Source organism: Ischnura elegans, chromosome 8 (assembly GCF_921293095.1).
Source record: "Ischnura elegans chromosome 8, ioIscEleg1.1, whole genome shotgun sequence".
NCBI classification, from domain to species: Eukaryota; Metazoa; Arthropoda; class Insecta; order Odonata; family Coenagrionidae; genus Ischnura; species Ischnura elegans.
In genome coordinates this window covers 109,271,936-109,290,804 of record NC_060253.1, presented here as the reverse complement: position 1 = coordinate 109,290,804, position 18,869 = coordinate 109,271,936, and the positions used below count along the sequence as shown (strand labels likewise).

Sequence of the window (18,869 nt, the reverse complement as noted above, 5' to 3'; positions counted from 1 at the left end):
ATTTCTTCGTAGTTACCTATAACTCTTAGTCTTAAATATTTTTATGTAAATAATGTAAAATCCCATTTTAAAGAAACAAATTTTCTCATTAGTTAGGTATTTTAATAAAATTCGCTAAGAATTGGTTTCTTAAATAAAATAATGAAATAAAAAAATGCAAGCTAAAACGAGAACGTTTAAATTTAATTTTCTTGACGTCATCAACTTACCTGCGAAAGGGTTGAGGTCCTCAATTTTTCGCGACGGGTATCTCAAGAAGAAGGATTCGGATTGAAAACCTTTTTATCGAGATAAGAAATTCCACATTCGAGGTGAAAAACAGTGATTGAGTTATATTTCAAATTCAATCAGCAATGAAAATAAAATTGGAGACGGTGAATTTTTTTCTACGATACATCAAATTAATTTATTGTCATGGTGCCCGTACGTTATTAAATATTATCTAAGAAATTTTTGTCTGATTTTTCTCTTCCTTCCGGTTATTACTGAACGTTCTCATTATGTATAATATTTTGTGAAATTTTACTCAGGTGAAATATTTTTGCTTCTCTTTTCCAAGAGAGTTATGTGTATGTTTCGTTTTTATTGTTTGAGCTGAAATATTTGTACCTATTACTATTTGCTCCAATAGGAAAACTCAGAAAATAGATTTATTCAATCAATCACATAGTCTCTTAAAGTGTGTATTTTCTTTCCTCGGTGACAATTCCGGAGTGACATTAACAACAGCATGTGTTTTGTTTCTCACAGGGGGCCTCCCGGGGTCTCGCGGTGGGGGCGTGGTGGTGGGCGGGGGCGGGAGCGGCGATGAGCTGGAGGTGAGGCGCGGGGGTCGGCCGCGGAGGGACGAGCCGAGGAGACACACGCTCTCGCACGGCGGCGACGAGGTGCACCACCACCACCACCATCACCACCACCACAGGCAGGGCGGCGCGGGGCCCAACCAACAGACCATCTCCAGGAGCACAGACTTAGAGGTGAGTCCATCACAATGGAGGATCCGGCTTAATCTCAACTGATGGGGTGAGGGGCAAAGATGCAGGGATGGACGGATCCTGGATTTATTTCGGATTCGGATCGGATCCTTGATTTTCGGAGCCGGATCTTTCGGATCGGATATTTTCGGATCCAAATGCATTCTCAAATTCCTGACGCTGAGATTCCCCCAGTGATTGTTCAATCTCTTGGGAAGAGTCACACTACGTGCCAGTCGTATTTTGCCTTTTTTATTTTCCACGGCTTAAATTCTGCTACGTAACCTTTGCTAGAGCTTTCAAACAAAACGGTTCATGAGTAGGACAAGAATCGCATGCGACGGCGCATTCGAAGAAAGAATCGGAACTCTTTCCACCATTATGGGGCGTTGCATTCACTGAAGGTATTATTTAAAATTTCAGATCCAGATCCGATGTCTTTCGCGACTTTGGATCCGATTTATCCGATGAAGGGCAATATCCGCGGATATTTGCATCCAAGGTATCCGATCCGACCATCCCTACAAAGATGTAGTACTAGTGACTTTTTTTCTAAACTGAGTTAGGTACAAAAATAAATAGAAAAAATGTACAAATACTTGGTGGACTAGGTATACGAGTGAGTCTCCGCTCTCTGCAGACATTGAGTGGAAAATAAAATACGCTACTAAATATTTAGTTGGTATCGTTTGTTTTCTTCGCCTAATTTAAGTAACTCACTCTGTTTGAAAAAGAAAATCAGTTGTACTTCTTGGCTTCTCGCCCTCTCAAATGAAATCCAAACATATTAAGTAGTGAATTCCTTGTTTCGGGTGTGAATTCATGAAATCCACTTGATGTAATGAAACGCAAAACACATAAAGTCAAAATTGTACGACCTATGTTTCGCTATTCATCATCTGGTTCATTGTTGTCTGACTGTTTATTCTGCCTCTCCGATGCAAATCCACCAGATGATCACTCGCCACGTTTAAACTCAGGTCGTACAGTGTTAAATTTATGTGGATTATAAAGTTTTTTGCATTTCATTATATCAGTAAACATAATGACACTGACGATTTTCGGCAAGTTAAACTTCCCTTTCAGACCGGTTTCACTACATATTGTTTAATTATCAGGTGTATTTTGCATGTGCTCGCCTGAACTTAGTACAAAATGTATTTAAAGCGGTCATCAAGTGAAATTTAAGTTTTTATTAATTAGAGTATGAGTATTATCAATATCTTATAAGTTATAATTATCATTTATAGCTTTTAATTCATATTTATCATTATCTTATATGATTAGAGTGTTTATTTGAATTGTACCTTAAAATAATAATAAGTGTATGTTTAAACTCTGTCAGGTCCTTACAACTTTGTTTGGTAAACCTCCCTCAAATATAGGTACATTAACGCTCTAGCAATGAAAAAAGCAGGCAAATAATTAGATTCTTAACTTAGCTATAATTAAATTGATTTGTCTTATTCAGTGTTAAATTTGTCTTAATTAGTTCTAATAACTTCCGTTTTCCGACCTCTCCGAAATGGGCTTCATTGGGCCGAATTCCAGAATCTTACTCAATCTTGAGTCCTCACTCTCCCTTAAGTGGTTCAGATATGAGAATCAAGTTGAGTTTGAGTTAGGGTTCGTGTATTAGAGACAAACTTCAACATGCCTCACTCGAGCTATATTAATTGTGTTAAAATTTACAAAATAATGTATTTACCAAAATTATTTTCATTCACAGTCTCCTGCTCGCCAAAATACCACTATTGGAGTACAACATCACACTCGGATGAATTTGCGAGGGAGATATTTCATTAAGAGAAACATTTTAGAATCGTGAGGCGATGATGGCGGAAATCTTAGTAACTGAATGTGAGAGTGTGGTCTCGTAGTGCCGCCTTAGCAACATTGTGTTACAGGCAGGATCAAGATTGCTGTAACGCTCTAGAATACGGCCCTTAGTCTAAAGACATTATAATAAATAAATTTAATTTAATTTAATTGTATAGTTTTGCCGCCAGTCTTTAAGCTGGTGATATGTCCACCGTGTAAACTGGATAACTAGGACTGACTGATGGGGCGAAAAATATACGGGTCGCTATTTATCGTTTCTAAGTCGTTTATCACACATCTTGGTTGCAATTCATCACTCAAAAGGGTGAACTGAAAGATCCTTATCCCTGAGGCAATCAATCTCCTTTTATTACACCTCAACAATTCCCAGTCCTGCGGTGCGTGCGAACAACCATTTCAATGGAAAACAGTCGGAGGTGGAATTTTTGTCGCTGTCGCCGTTTTAAATTCAGATATTTTTTAATGTATATCCCTCACGTAAACGTTTTTTACCGGCGCAATGTCGGCAAGTCTTTAATTTTGAATTGCCAAACCAAGTGCCTATTTCCGTTAAAAGCGTTATCCAAAAAAAGCTAATATCTCTGCCCAGTTAAAAATTCGTGAATTTTATTTGACTTTTAAGGTACAAAACATCAATTTTTAATGTCTCGCCATGTATATTTATAGGAAAATTGGTGTAGCCCAGCTAGTATTATGTCACCTAACTTAATTCGTCGATTCAGAAAAGCTCTAACAAGGGAAAGCTTCGAGTATTTTCTCCGCCATTTTAAGCTCGTGTTTGTTGCTTGGTGCAGAATCAAATAAAAATGGCTATTTAGCAGCCATTAGGCTCAGATTCTCTTAGTTTCATTGCAAAAATCATTTTAAAACGCAAAATCTTGAAAAAATATTTAGTTACCTAACTCATATAATAGCTAAATGGATAAACAATGCAAAATCTGATGCAATGAGTTCTCCTGAGTCTTTTTTCCTTATTTCGTCATTCGTTTCCTAAGAAGAAATCTTCGTTACAAAGGGAAGTACCTAATGGTCCAAAACTCCACCAAATGATAACAAATGGTCCAAAAAGAATAGTTGATAGTTGTTCCTAGGCCAGTCGTTTAAGAGAAATACTCTATATGAGTCAATGAGTACACGTAACAAACATAAAAGTTGAAACGCTTTTTGAAATATTCATGATTTGCGAAGGCAAAAATATTAGCTTCATTTGGCCTCGAAACTTCGACTTTGCACTTCAAGTTTAGTACGCTAATTATTAAATTACTTAGCTCATCACCGAGCAATGGATGGCGGTAATAATAGCAATGATTAACCTGATTTTGCTATTTGAAATAAAAACTAACTGCAATGAAACTAAGAGTTGGAAAGAATAAATAGCTATTTCATTCGCCTTCTGCAACAAACAATAAGCGCGACATTCGAGTCACGGTGACAACTTTCGTAGCCTATCCTCGTGAGTGCTGAACCTGTTTCTTGTGGAGGCGAAATTTATTTTACCGTCGTTTTCTACTCTAGTTATCTAAAAATACAGTTTTCTCTTACGAGAAGTTTTCACGGCGCATTGGAACTTTTGTGTCAACGTCAGTCCGCCGATAACTCACTCCCGCGAGAAATGTGTGTCACCTATTTGGCATATTCCTGTTTCATTTTATCGCCCAAGAGGAGACGATATTTTAATGGCTAGTCACACGACTTTTTTTGGTAAAGGGTGCAAAATGGAAGAGATACCAGGAGTAGGGTATCGCTTTGTCCTCTCCTCACGAGGCCGTCCCGAAAGCAAGCAAGCTGGATACGAAGCCGCATCTTTACTCTTCGCTTAGAAAAAAATTGTGCGTTTTCTGTCAAGAATGAAAACAAGTGAGATAATCCAAAAAGGGTTGAAAAAACGATCGCCATTCTGAACCGGAAGTGATATATTTGAGTGAAAATATAACGTTTCAAACTTAAAATAACCTCTCGAGTAAAAAAATGTTTTTATTTCATTTAGATCGGCGCCGTATTCCAGCGGGTACACGCCACCGCCGGTTTAAACCAAAAGAGATACAGTAGAATCTCAGATAACGACTACAATCCGTTCCAGAAAGCTGGTCGTTATCCGAAATGTTCGCTATCCGAAGCAATTTTCCCCATTAGAAATAAAGGCAATAGGAATAATTGGTTCCTAGCTCCAATTGACTCTCTATTATATGATAGTTACAGGGTTTTTAGGTATTGTATTAAATTGTATTACTTTTAGACTTAATATTGTAGGCATTGTATTACTTTGTATCCATTTGGGATCGCACAGCAAAGAACACAAACATGGACGCTACATATCTGTTCGCTATCCGAGGCAAATGTTTAGCGAAATTTTTGGCCGTTATCCGAATTGTTCGTTATCAGAGGCGTTCGCTAACAGAGGTTTTACTGTACTTAAGTTACATACTTATGGCATATTAAATTTATTAGCACGTGAAGAGTTCTCTCTAATTCGACGTTCAAGTAGTTCTTCTCGCTTTGCATTTAAACACTACGCGGAGACAAAGAAGTGTTCGAAATCCTTTGAAAATGAACGCATGACCCTCGCTTTTCGGTCATCTAATGTTTTTCGTGCGGGAGTTAGCTATCATAGTTCTGCAGAAGAATGACGGCGTACAGCACACGCTATTATTTTCTATAAATGCTCCGAAGCTGTGCGAATGATTTTTCTTTAAGTGATAGTTGTAAAGTTATTGTCCATTTTTTCTATAAACCGGCCAACTTTATATAAATGCTGTAATGGAATAATTATCATTAATATGTTCCACAACATCTAGCCAAACCCCGTTGAATTTTGCTATGCTAGGACATTAAGTTTCTGAATGGGATCCTGTGTTTCTCATGTAGAGACCTAAATGAACCCCCAACAGCGAAGATTTATGAAGCAATGGTAGCTCGTAATATCGTTGGTATGCTAGTAGGAGTGGTTGTTGATAAACCTCTGGGTAGGGTGGTTGGAGGAAAGGGTAGGGAATTGAATGCATGTGGGGGGAGTATTTTAAGGGTGAGACGTCTTATTGGGGGAAAGAGTGATTTCCTTTATGGGGTTTAATGCCATCGCAATGTTTGCGAACAGAACAGAAGGGAGCGTGGCGAGTCACCAAGGGTTGATGGGGAGCACATTGGGGAATTGATTGTGTGCGAGTGTGCCAAATTGAAAGCTTAAAAGAGAATTAAGAGGGTTTCTTTCCTTGGGAGAAATGCCGCGCTGCTCTCCAAGTCCCTAAAACTACTCCGCCTTCTCATCTTGGCTCGTGGGGAACAAATGCATCCGAAAAATCTGTGGTAGACCCCTGAAGAAGCCGAGGATTCCTCAAGTGTGTTGTGGGAAGATTTTCGGATAAAAAAGTAAAGGAGAGGTTCTATTTCGCACTGAAAACACCTTGAATACGCAGCTTCTGTCGGAGAAATAATTAGTAGGCACGTGAATTTATAAAATACGAAGGAAAATTGAACTATAGGCCAAAAACTGCTTCTGGCGTACAGAAAGCTTCACCCCGATTTTAAACGATTTAGGCTGGGAGCCGATAGAGACTCGGTGGCTAGGTGCTAGGCTTCGATTGCTTCAGCAATTACGAAAAGATATCTTTCAAAGCGTCATGTAGAAACATTACATTAGAACGTCACCATATTTCTCGGTCTGGCAGAAACGATAAATTAGGGGAGATTTTTCCCGAACGTATATTTTTGGGAATTCGCTTAAAGAAATGCTTGTCGGAACTTCGTTGGCTCATTTCATATTTTTTTGCTGACGGCTGCTGTCCTAACACTCCCTGCCACTCGCCATTAAAAGTGACTTGAAGGATATGGTGTAGATTTAAATGAGTTAAGACCAGCCTAAGAATGGCGACTTTAGTTTTCACTCCACCCTTTCTTTAAACAGCCCTCCCCTCGCGGTGAAAATTATCTAAGCTGTCGGTCGCCTCCTTCGTGAACCAACTCAACGATCGATGGTCTTCATAGTTCTTTCCAAACAGCACAGGGGCCCCTGGGAGTCCTGAGCAGCGAGGCCCAACCCACGGAAGCAACGAGAAGCCCTCACAACCCGTCCATCCTTCCTTTTCGCCCGCCCGTGCCTCTCCACCACTTGCTCCCATCAATTCGTGTCGCACGCACAAGCATCGTGTGTTCGGGGAATGTATGCCGCAGTTTACTTTATAGCTCATTCTTCTGTTTTTTTTTCGTTAATGCGTGCTCCATCTCGATTGGCCTGACCCCTATTTTTTGTCCGACAAAGCGCTCTTCACTTCCCACCCTAAGCGAACACGAGACCATTAAATGCCTCCCTCTCCATTGTGTCGTCAATTGACTGCCTCCTTTTCATTCTTTCCCCTCTCCGAAGGGCTGTGCATTACTCCAATGCGAATGTGCGTTTCAATTTGAAGAATTATTGACGGGCATGACTGGTGGGGGAAAGGGGCGATGTAGCCAGTGAAGTGTGTTTTGGTACTAAACATCAGTATTTATCGACCACCACGCTAGCCGACTCAATAGGACACCAGCCGTTTGCAAATTATAAATGAAATGCTATGACGAAATTACGCCTAGCATTTATTAGATTCCTTTATTTTTCGAATCTCCATACCCACCCATTCGGCAAAATGCAATCTCATAGTTTATCGTTTCTGTCAGACCAGGAAAACTAGTGGGTTTCTAATACACTGCTCTCTGAATGCTAACCATTCTGAATCAGGCAAGCAGTCTAAACCTAGCGCGCAGCCTCCGAGTATCTAGCGGCTCCCAGCCTAAGTCGTTTAACATCTGTCTAACGCTTTCTTTTCAAGATATGGCCGCACGAGTGCAAAATAGCTCCTCTCTTATACTTTTTCATCCGAAAATCTTCCCACAGCAAACTTGACGAATGCTAGCGTCACTCTGCCACAAATATTTCTGATATGCGTTCCCAACGATAGGTTCGATTTAATCGTAAATTCTCCTCCATATCACTTCAAACTGCCCAGCAAGAGCGGAAATGCGTAATGAAAATATTAAAAATATTCTAATCGAGATAATCAGATGTATTTAATAGCCCTTGGCTGCTGATCTCTGGGTTTCGGGTTCAAATCCCGGCTGAAGTCTTCAAACACGCCGGGACAAAAATCCTCGCAGATCGAGGGAAAGAACGAGCCCTGAATTTTTTATATTCAATCACATGTGGCAAGTCTTGGGACGAGCTCTACCCTCACTTATCATCAACAACGTTCAGGTTGAATCACTCAAAATGTGAAGGATTAGTTTGAGACTTCAAACCATATGTTACGGGAGCAATTCATGACTAGGTACACTTGAAAACGACGGGTTTCTCTCCACCCTTCTCTTTCAATTAATGGGGTAAAAAAACAAGCCGTGATGGACATGTGCCTGGCTGCGTGTTTTCAAGCATTACTTTTGGTGACTCAGTGAATCAATGGGTCGCAGCAATTTATAGCGTAAAATAACTTGTTTGAATGAAAAATATCTATCGTTTCAGATGAAATTTACCGTGCAAATATAGTTCTTCTTGCCATAGATTGGTATCCCCATTCCAATTCGAAGAATTTAGCATTGCAGTACCTACGCTTTACTGTTACTTCATGGTATAAATTGCGAATTGAACAAATACCGATTTTTACAGTTTTACAAAAATTAATGCGAAATTTACAGGACTAAAATGATAACAATGTGTGAAATATCGTCATATTAATTAATTTATGTGGATTATCTGAAACGGAGCAATTTAATCGGCCAAATCATACGATACGATGGGCTGATAAACATTATCGTTTTTAGGACGTATGGACGGCAGAGGCAACGGATGGAATATACGGAACAGGTAATGAAGGATTTAAAGCAGAAGAATAGTGTAGGTGTGAAAATATTAGCCATTGGGAGAACAGAGTGGAGGGCTGCCTCAAACCAAAGTTAAGATTCATGGCTTTTGTTGGTGATAATGATAACTCTACTGATTTGGGCGTTACTTGGTGGAACGTTGAAATATTCATGGTGAAACAAAAGCAAAGTACTATTCCACAAAATTTATTTACAGCTTAAATAGATTTTGTGGAATAGTACTGTGTTTTTGTTTCACCATGAATGATAACTCTGTTTGTACTATAGATCAGTGGCGCCGCGAGGGGGATTTTGGGGAATAACACCCCCGCCCCCTCCCCCCCAGAGCAGGGAAACTTTTAAGTATAATCCATTTTACTTCATTGGATAGATATTACTAATAGAAGAGTGTAAGGATTAATAAATATCCCTCAGAAAGCCATAAAACTAACCATTTTGAACCATTTATCTTTAAAAATTTCTGAGGGAGGACCCCCACACCTCCCGCTAATCCTGTCGGGTATACCACAAACCCCAGGTCTAGTTGCGCCTTAAACCCCCCCTCGCATTAATTCCTAGCTGCCATTCCGCTATAGATAGTGCATTTAAAACATTCATATGCCCGAAATGGGTGCTGTAAATATTTCAAATAGAGAGCCACCTTCTATCTCCGAAAAATTTCCACAATTTTATGATCCGTAACTTTATCATTAATTGTTTTAAACGAATATTATTTGGTATTTTTCATTGCTGTCAAATACCTCTAAATATGTATAATTTGAGGAGGAAATGAGTGGGTTGGGTTGGGTGTCGTGTTGGGTTCACATAGAATGATGAGTTGGACAGGAAACGAGAAGCACATGACGCCATTTCCTCCTCCCCCACGCCCCCCCCCCGCCCCGCCTCGCCTCATTCCTCGGTCCAGGCAGAAAAAATTCGCAGCAATTGAAGAATTGAGCATTTCCCTGGCGCCAACCCACGCCTCGTTTGTTCCATGACTTCTAGGCTCCGCAACGTTCACAGATAAAGACACTCCTTCACGAGAAGTCTACTTGACATGATTTGACTTATTTTTTATTGAATGCAATAATGACTTACGCCCTAGATAATGGCACAAATCGTGAATCAGTCGCGATATCGATTATAGAGGGCTTACATTAGTTTTTATCTTATTGTAAAAATTCTCTTCCTTTTTTTTTATTCATTTACAGTTAAATTCTTTTTCTATTTTTCTTTTGTTTAAGAAAAACATTGTAATAACCTTTCATTCCTCTATATATCAAATTAATGCAAACATATTTATTCATAACCCTGATGAAAGTATAAAAATAACAAAATAAAAATATAACTTTCGAAAAAAAACTTACAGTGAAATTTCACGCACATAATTGGGACGACCTATTTCGTCGTGGTGTGACATCATCTCGTACAGATACAGGTAATAGCAATTCTCAAATTCAGTAGTGTAGTGGAGATGGAAGGATTGAGACGAAAGGTGGGGGAAAGTTTGTGTGAAGGGGAAGAGATTGTTAAAGCACAAACATCATTACATTTGGGGAAACCCTTTCACAATGATAATGCCACAAATTTGTGTAATTGTAAGAATATGTATGGCTGATTTCGGTGGTCGGCAGGAATTTTCAAAGGAGAGCAGTACTGTAGTTGGAAAAAAATTAGGCGGTACTCACCAAAAATTCCAACAGTTGAACATGTATTATACATCCGGCCGCGAAGGTATTTTAACCAGTACGCTTATAGCGAGTTTGGATTTTAGGGGGTACGCCGTACCGGCCCAACTACAGCACTGAAGGAGAGGGTTGCTACTGAGTAGTTAGCTAGCTAGGGTAAGTGTTGAAACTTTTAGTACCTTTGATTCAAATTTAGTGAAGGTTGGTTTAGAATGGTGTGGATAAAGCTGACCGCGACAAAATCCTCTGAAGTGTGAATTTCACTCATTCAGAGTTAGTGGACGAGTTCCTTTCTCATGGCCCCTCGCCTTTTCAGGATTTTGCATAAGGATGTCCGAAGTTTCACTCGGGATTTGAACCCGAGACCCATCGATCAGCAGCCAATCCCTCTCCCCACAAGACTATCACGTTCCCCATCAATATTAAGCCCACCATATTCCTTCGCATCGACTTTCCTCCCGAAATCTCTTACGTTAGGCGACTGACATAGGGCGCGTTCCGTAATTCACTGGCAGTACTGCTACTGCTGCTGCAAAACGGAACGGAAAACAGTACTGCCACTGTAAGCAAGACAGTGATTTCGGAACGGTCAACAGTAGCTGCCGTTGATAATTTCGCGGGAAATAATGAATCGTGCAAATGTCACTTTCAAAGTAAATTCAATATATAAGTTGCAAGCATGAAACTTCGAAATTGATGTATTGCAGCCTAAAGAAATACTTTTTAAATATCCATTGCAATCGAGGAGAGTCACGTAAGACCTTTAAAATTAAAAGTACTTCAATCTCAGGTTGAAAATGCCTTCCATTGTTAGGTTTTCAGTGCGCAAACATTATCAAGAACAATTTACAAGTCACCGATGCAGGATTTAATTAGCCTGCCCCTCAACATTCATGATTGAAGAAAAGTTAAAGGCAATATATGCTTTACCACACATCATATTTCGTACTTCATGCACTGACGCAAAATAAGCGAGTATGCTGAAACTCAAGCAGACGAAAACATGAGTACAGTGATAGGGTAGAAGAATGTCAAGGGAGACGAATTTCCAACGTACAGTTAAAATTGCGTGTGCCACTTCCTAGAATATGCTTACACATTTAACGGTATGGCATAGAACAAGAAAGTCGCATCGCATTGATGATAGAAATCAAGAAAGTTTATGCATACATTTCTGTAATGATACACATACATGCGTGGAAAACGTAATTTTAATTATAGTTTCTTGCGTTGAAGTTTTCTGGGATTACTTCTTATCTACAATTGGGGTTAACGATAATTATTCAAGACACCATCGGTAAATCACACGAAATTAGCAAACCAAATGTTTCATATGGGTATACAGAAATTCATTCGCGTACAACACTGGCCATTTTCACATCCAATGTATATTTATGAGTGGAAGTTATTTTTCTCGGTTTACTTGAATATATTCTGAATTATGTCCATTATATTTCACTTACTTGCGTACTATACTACGTATAGCGTTCTATTTGTTTTGTATGTGTTTTACAAGGCGTTTGTTGTGTTCCAAAAACAGGTGAACATCGGCTTGCGTCTGCTTACTGCCGCTGCTCCTGCCCACGGCAAGAGGGTTTTCTCGAGGGTAAAGCACCTTCATTCTCGGGCAATTTTTTAGGAATTGTCAGCAAGAACGATGCCAAATAGAGTCACAATTTACCATCGTTTTAACAATTTTTCACAAAAATCATATTCCATTAGGCTTTAAAGATTAATAGGAGTAATTTAAGACCTGAATTATCTTCGTCAAAAGTAAGACAACATCGTTATATTTCTATTTTACACTGTAAATAGAATGTATCCAGAAACGATGGATTACATTCAACTTTGACTGGACCAATAATTCAAAGAAGACAGCAAAGCAGCCTGATTTACCATCAGCCCCCAAAAAATCCTCTTTCTCGGTTGCTGAACACTTCACGAACCCTACTTTTAAAAAGCAGATATTCGAGTTTTTCAGTCACTCGAAGTAGATAATATACATGGATAAAAACATTTTATTACCCTTTCTACTTATTCTTTAGTGGCAGTGAAGAGATAACTCAGGCATTTATTATAACTTGCATCTTCTCGCGCGCGCAATGACTATACGAAAACACACCGTCAAGTTAAAATTTTACCGCCAATCGTCTGCTTACTGCCGCTACTGCTGCTCTCGGCTTGCAGTAGCCGCAGTAGAGTTCACCGTAGGGAACGTCATCAAACGGCTGACGTCATCCGTTACTGCACCGTACTGCCAGTTGATTTCGGAACGGTTTGGCAGCACTAACAGTACTGCCAGTGAATTTCGGAACGCGCCCCAACCCATCCTTCATCTTTAGACGACAGGCACATAGTGAGATTCTTCCCCAATAGATGGAACTACCATCAGAGGAAGCTCAGCGCCGTACGATTGTAACTACGTCGTACATTTTTCAAAATCCGCTATTCCCCTCCTATCAGCACTCGTCCCACCCATTTGTCGCTTCCCTTCGCTCCGATAACACCTAACATCCACCTGACACCCAAGATCATGGCTCAGGCAGGATTCATATTACGAAGACCAAGGATCATTAGTTGTGAAAGAAAATATCAAGTTCCTCGAAGACTGTAGGAACGTCTATCACCCCTCCTCTTTTCTCGCCAACTGACCTTTTAAACTCAGTTTCTTCAATGCTCTTTCACTGGGACAGCTGCTACGCGACTCACCCATAATTCGATGCTTCGTCTTACATAATTAAATTTATGTGGAATGTTAAAGTTTCATTTCATTTCATTATGTCACCTATTGGGCTCAAAGGTGTCTCACCATACCTAATATCAGAGAGGAGTCATCCTCGCTAATAAATAGTCCTTTTGACGAATGATGCTGAATATTGCATTTTGAATAAATGCAGCAAAGTAGAGCTTGTTGAATATCACGATTAAGTGATTATTGAGAGCTAAAGATTCAGGGTCCAATAGCTCTTTAATTACACAGTGCTAAACTGTCTGCTGAAAATAAATGTGCTTTCACATACGTGCCTTACAATTAGCTTCAAGCTTCTACCTCTTACTTCGTGACAAAACATATCCATTACTTGAGAACCCCAAAGATCAAATCAGTACGAGATCACACCGCATTTGCCTGTCTGCCTACTCACTCGAAAATTAGGATGAAATTTAACTCTCTGCTGTATGATACCACGAAAAATCTAGGGAAAAAGTTCACGAGGGCTAACTGGACGTATTTGACCAACTTTTCAATAAAGTATGAAGTGTCCTGGGAAAAATGTTTTTGCTGCTAACGGCCGTGCGAAGTAGCACTAAGGTGTAGTGCATACCGTATCATTTAGTAAGGTAACTCTCCCATTGATTTAACAATTTTCTGTTACACATCATGTTGAAGAACTGTTTTGCATGGTTATATTTTTCCAAATAACGTTAAGAAGCTTTCATTGGGACATTATCCCTTTATTTCAAACGAAGTCCTCCGTAAGGAACCCTAAAAATCACCGCGTTTTAAAGAGTTTTTATTTATTTTGATGCCATAAAAACATAATTTTCACTTTTCAGAGCTGAATCTTAATGTGAACCTTCGAAAATTTAATTTTCAACTACAGCTCTTAATATAAAGGATCAAAGTTTTGGGATGGGTAAACGAATTAGCATATTTAATGCCCGTCGTTAGATTTTCTCGAGAAAAAAGCTTCGGAAAGATTGCCGTGAATATGAATAATGATGTTAAAGAAATTTGGATGCTAGTGCTTTTTTATCTTTTTATATTTAACTTGAAAATTCAAATTTCTGCTCCCTTTCGTAAGCGACTTGTGCACGCACATACTTAGCATTGCAATCCTAAGATTGTTATTCCTACTGCGGCCCTCCTTTTCTTCCATTATGTTTTCCACGTAACTGCTCTGTCTGTAACTGTAACGCGTGGCCAAACCATGTGTTCTTCTTTGGCGAGCAGTGATACATAATTTCCTTTCATCTCCTATTCTTCTGTAGTACATGGGCGTACCCAGCGAGGGGCAGGAGGGGGCAGGAGCAGGCCTAGAAGCAAAAATCGCAAATGTCTTTAAGGAAAATAATTTTTTTTCAAGCAAATAATTTTAGAAACTAATAAAAATCTGTTACATTTTCCTTAACATATTGATTTCATTCACCTTTTCCATGCCTAAATCGTACTTACAACTTGAACAACCATGGCTTGCTCCCCTCCCCCCAGTTTTGATCCTGGATACGCCGGACTAGCCACGCTGATAACTTTCACGGGTCATCATTTCTCACGCTATCCGTCATCCTTTAGGATCCTCCTCTAGCTCTAGATCTCGAAGGCCCTTATTTCTTCCGATCGCACTTTCCGATGGTCCGAGCTTCTGAACCATAGAGTGTCACTGTCCACACGAATATTTTCACGCACTGCTTCCAGGCGGAAGCGACCCCTACTCTCGCTTAAAATTTGATTCGTAATGTTATTTTGAGGCTTCCGTTAAGTGCTTGAATCGTTAGCGTGAATATGGCTTCCTTGTGAATATGTGGCAACCTCAGCAATAGATGCGCGGTCTCTTCAAAGAATAAAACATTTCAGCCGTAAGGACAGTCTGAGTCATAGCAAAAAAGTTTTGAGAAGGTAATAGATGACAAAATGAAATAACGAAGTGCAGTATCAAGGAATGGAAATGCTGTAAATGCACACCCTTTTATCAAGCACTAGTGAAAAATAACCTCAGCGTGTTTTAAATTAATTCATGAAGTATGTACTCATGGGTATTCATTATTAAATAAGCATGTTTTGATGTTCACTTATGGCGATGATCTTTATGGTCGATGTAAGCGTTGAAAATTATGGGTGACAAAGCACAGCCTTGTCTCACCATTTTCCTAATTCTTGCTTCTTCTCTGCTGGATCCTTATTTTATCAGGAAATATTCTAAAATTGAATTAATTAAGCTTATTCTTAAATAACGAGCTAAATGTTAGATATAGAAACGAAAACATTAATTGTGTTTCATACTTGATAATTCGTCCGGAAAAAAGAAAAAGTTGTCGTGGGTGAGCAGTGCTTCAAAGTTAAGCCCTGGTAATATATTTTCTTCCGGCGTCAAATTCTTTACCGCCCATCCAACTGAGAATTTCACGGCAAGACGCCGTTTCCATTAATTCACCCCTCTGTTCACTACCTCCTTCTTCGCCCCTGTCGTCTCGACCCATTTCCATCCGAAAATGACATTCCCCCGCCCACCCCCGCATTTGAATTGCCGACGAGAACGGCCCTGGGAAGGGTGGGGAGGAAAGTAGGGAGGAAAGTGGCGGGCCGGAACCGGAGCCGGATGTGACCGGAATGGAAAAAAAGCAAGGGGTGCTGAAAGGGATTTGAGATAGAGAAAGAGCTCGCTGGGATGTGGTCTGAGGGTGTGGGCGATGAGGATGGGATATTAGGCAAAGAGAGGAATTGAGGTCCATCGGGGAGAACTCTGAAATGCACAAAGGGACCCAAGGAAGGCTCAATGGGGGTTAGAACTGGAAATGGAAGTTGCTTAAAAATCGGAGCGTTGATAATTCTCCTCAATGGAGCTGTTAGTCACACTTTTCCTACACTAGCTTACACACTTATTATGCATAAATTATGTATATGATAAATTTTCATTGCAGGAAGCACCCTTTCGGCAATAATCATTCCGCGGAATTAAAATTATCAGCAACACACAAGTGTAAAAAGAAGATTTACATTCGCAAATTTTCGCAATTATCAACAATTAGAGAGAGAGAAGTCTTTCATTTTTGTCATGCTAAGTAAGTTGATCTTTTTATCATTACGATTCGTATATTATTATTATTATTATTATTGAAGTCCACCACTGGTTAAGGTGGATTTCTTTGGAGTATTGTATATCTGCACTCTGAGTATGTCCCCCCTAATTATAAAAACCGAAGATCATTCCCACTTACTCTGTTTGTACATAACTTCCGCGAGTGGTTGGAATTCCAGTAAATGACGCCGCTTAATTTGTTTTTTCGAACTTGCTCTGCAAGCACATTCGTCGCAGCGGAAGAATAAGATCCAGCCCTACTGAAATTTAGGTACTTATTCATAGCAAAGGATGTCACTTTCAAACGTAACTCATTTCTTCGTGAAAGGTTGCCACTATGTAACATTACATCTTCTTCTCAATCAGTTTAATGTATGAAATTTACGAGGCGAATGAGCAATGTAGCGGTCGGCCAACGACGTTCCCAGGTAAAAACAAAAGCCGATCAAGCAGACTTCAGTGAATGAGAGGCCGCAGTGTAAAAGAGAAGCGAAACGTGTGGAGGCCCGAAATATTGTAGGCCGGGGGTGAGAATTAACATCTCGGGTCGACACAGCAAACGGCACCCAGTTAGCACAGTGAGATGAGATTGAGGATGGCGATAAGGGTTTGGGTTGGCAGATGAGTGTGCCAGATAGCGAAGATACGCGAGGGGGTTTGTTTGTTGAATCACGCAGTTTCCCAAGACACATCCCATACATCGTCAGAGATGCTTTCTCATAAGTAAATGGCGGTTAAAAGGGTTCCCCTAGTAGTGTTTAGCACACTAACATTTAGTGCGAAAAATCCACAGAGGAAAAATCATTCGCCTTGACCGGGATTCGAACCCGGATCCCTCGATTTCCGGCCGAGTGCTTTAGCCAGTTAAGCTACCGAGGCGTCATTCTCCCCTGTGGAAATTTACCCTATGACGCCTCGGTAGCTTAACTGGCTAAAGCACTCGGCCGGAAATCGAGGGATCCGGGTTCGAATCCCGGTCAAGGCGAATGATTTTTCCTCTGTGGATTTTTCGCACTATTTGTGCATTGCGGGTGACTCCGTAAAAAGTTATCACCGTGGCTAGTCCCGGTATACTTTCATAATACCACTAACATTTGGATATCGTAGGAGAATTGCGAAGGCAAAGGAGGTGTTCATGAATAGGAAGAAGCTGACGTGTTCAGAAAAGAATGAGGCCACTGCATTAAAATTCACGTGTGAGTATTTCTACAAAAATATGTGCTAGACACTTACAGGAACGATTTACCATTCGGCCCGTTTTGATTTTCTAAGAAATTTTTACATGAAGTTACGGCTTTAAGAAGAGCACCAAAAAAGGCACTTCTGGCCAACTTTAAGAAAATATTCCATTTTCAAGTGTCAATAATTCGGAAAAAACTTACTAAAATGTTAAATTTTTCATATTTTAGTTATGTCACATTATTTTTACATATTATTTGAAAGAAGAAAGTTTTAAATTGTGTGAGAAGCGTAAAGTAAATTTCAAAATTTTTTAATAATCACAAAACCACAGTTGAAAATATGTTTCGGTTATACTTTATGATTTTTCTGAAGTTTGTATGCAAGAGGCTATTATTACTCACATTATTGTGCTTATAGATTTCTACGTTATACGTTATCTTATAGCAGAGTCTGTATTATGAAAATAGTTTCAATTTTTTACAGCCATAAAGAGTGTTATACGACCAAATATTAACTCGATTCGTAGCTCTTTTAAATTTTAATGGCAAATTTATTCTAAATACCTCCAAAATTGTTGATTTTTTATCAAGTAAGACGAAGAGGCATGGAATACTGAAATTTTGGTATCCATTTTATTACTAGAACTACCGAGGGAGTCGTTTTGACTCCTCGCCATTTTTATTTCTCTGCCCTGTCTAAAATTTTCCGAATTCCGGCCTGAAATTCCGTGACTTTTATTCATTTTCGACACAAAATAAGGCTTTGCGATTAAAATAATTCTAGAAAATAAAATAGTGCACGTTTTTCAAAATTTACCTTTGACTACCAAAGGGAGTCATTTTGACTCCCTAATGTATTTTGCTTGTCTTTTCACCAAATATTAATATTTATTCAAGTTTTTATCTCTTCTTATGTCAATAATAATTAATTTAAATCAATCAAAGGCTTAAATATACAATTATTTTCCTTTTGGCCCATATTTGCGAGACTTTGAAAGCATTTCTTATTTTACGGGTCTGTGTTTGGATCTACAAACTATGTGAATGTCCTGATATTATTTTACCTTGCGATAAAGTGGTGAATATGCAATTCATAGCATTTTCAAATTCATGTGTTTAGAATCCGTCGTGTCTGTCCTTCCTCCCTTACCCCTTCCTTCTCGCCGCCCACCTTTGCCACCGCCCGCTAATGCTGTGCATTGCGCTGCAGCACTTTTATTTCAGCCTTGACTGCGTGGAAGTTCATTTTCAAATATGAAAAAGTACCTCTGATATACCGATTCCCCAGAAAAATTGATATACTGATGAACCAGGAAAATAAATCAGTAGAATGAAATAAAGTTACTGTCCTAGCACGTTCGGCTCTGACAGCGCTGGCTGCCGGGTGCCGCACAGGAAAACCGTGCGCTGTCCTTTGCATTAGTGAATCCAGTGAACTCTCGAGTGGACTGCAAAACTCCTATGAAGCAAGGATTTCATTTTTCCTGACTGGGAGTATGGCTAGAAGAAGTAGGCGAAAGCGTGAAGAAGTCCTATCTATGTTGCATTCTATACCGGAAGGTG

At 39.6% G+C, this 18,869-nt stretch overlaps 1 protein-coding gene across 2 annotated transcripts in view; it reads left to right on the top strand.

Annotated features, from left to right (window-relative positions):
* Positions 1-760: 760 nt before the first annotated feature.
* Positions 761-18,869, top strand: part of LOC124163590 (coiled-coil domain-containing protein AGAP005037) — a 242,090-nt gene continuing 223,981 nt past the window's right edge. The window contains exon 1 of one of the 2 annotated variants that reach the window (XM_046540600.1): positions 761-977. The gene's annotated coding sequence lies outside the window, so the exon portion shown is untranslated. The remainder of the gene's footprint in view (positions 978-18,869) is intronic. The other variant, XM_046540584.1, reaches the window with a different exon arrangement.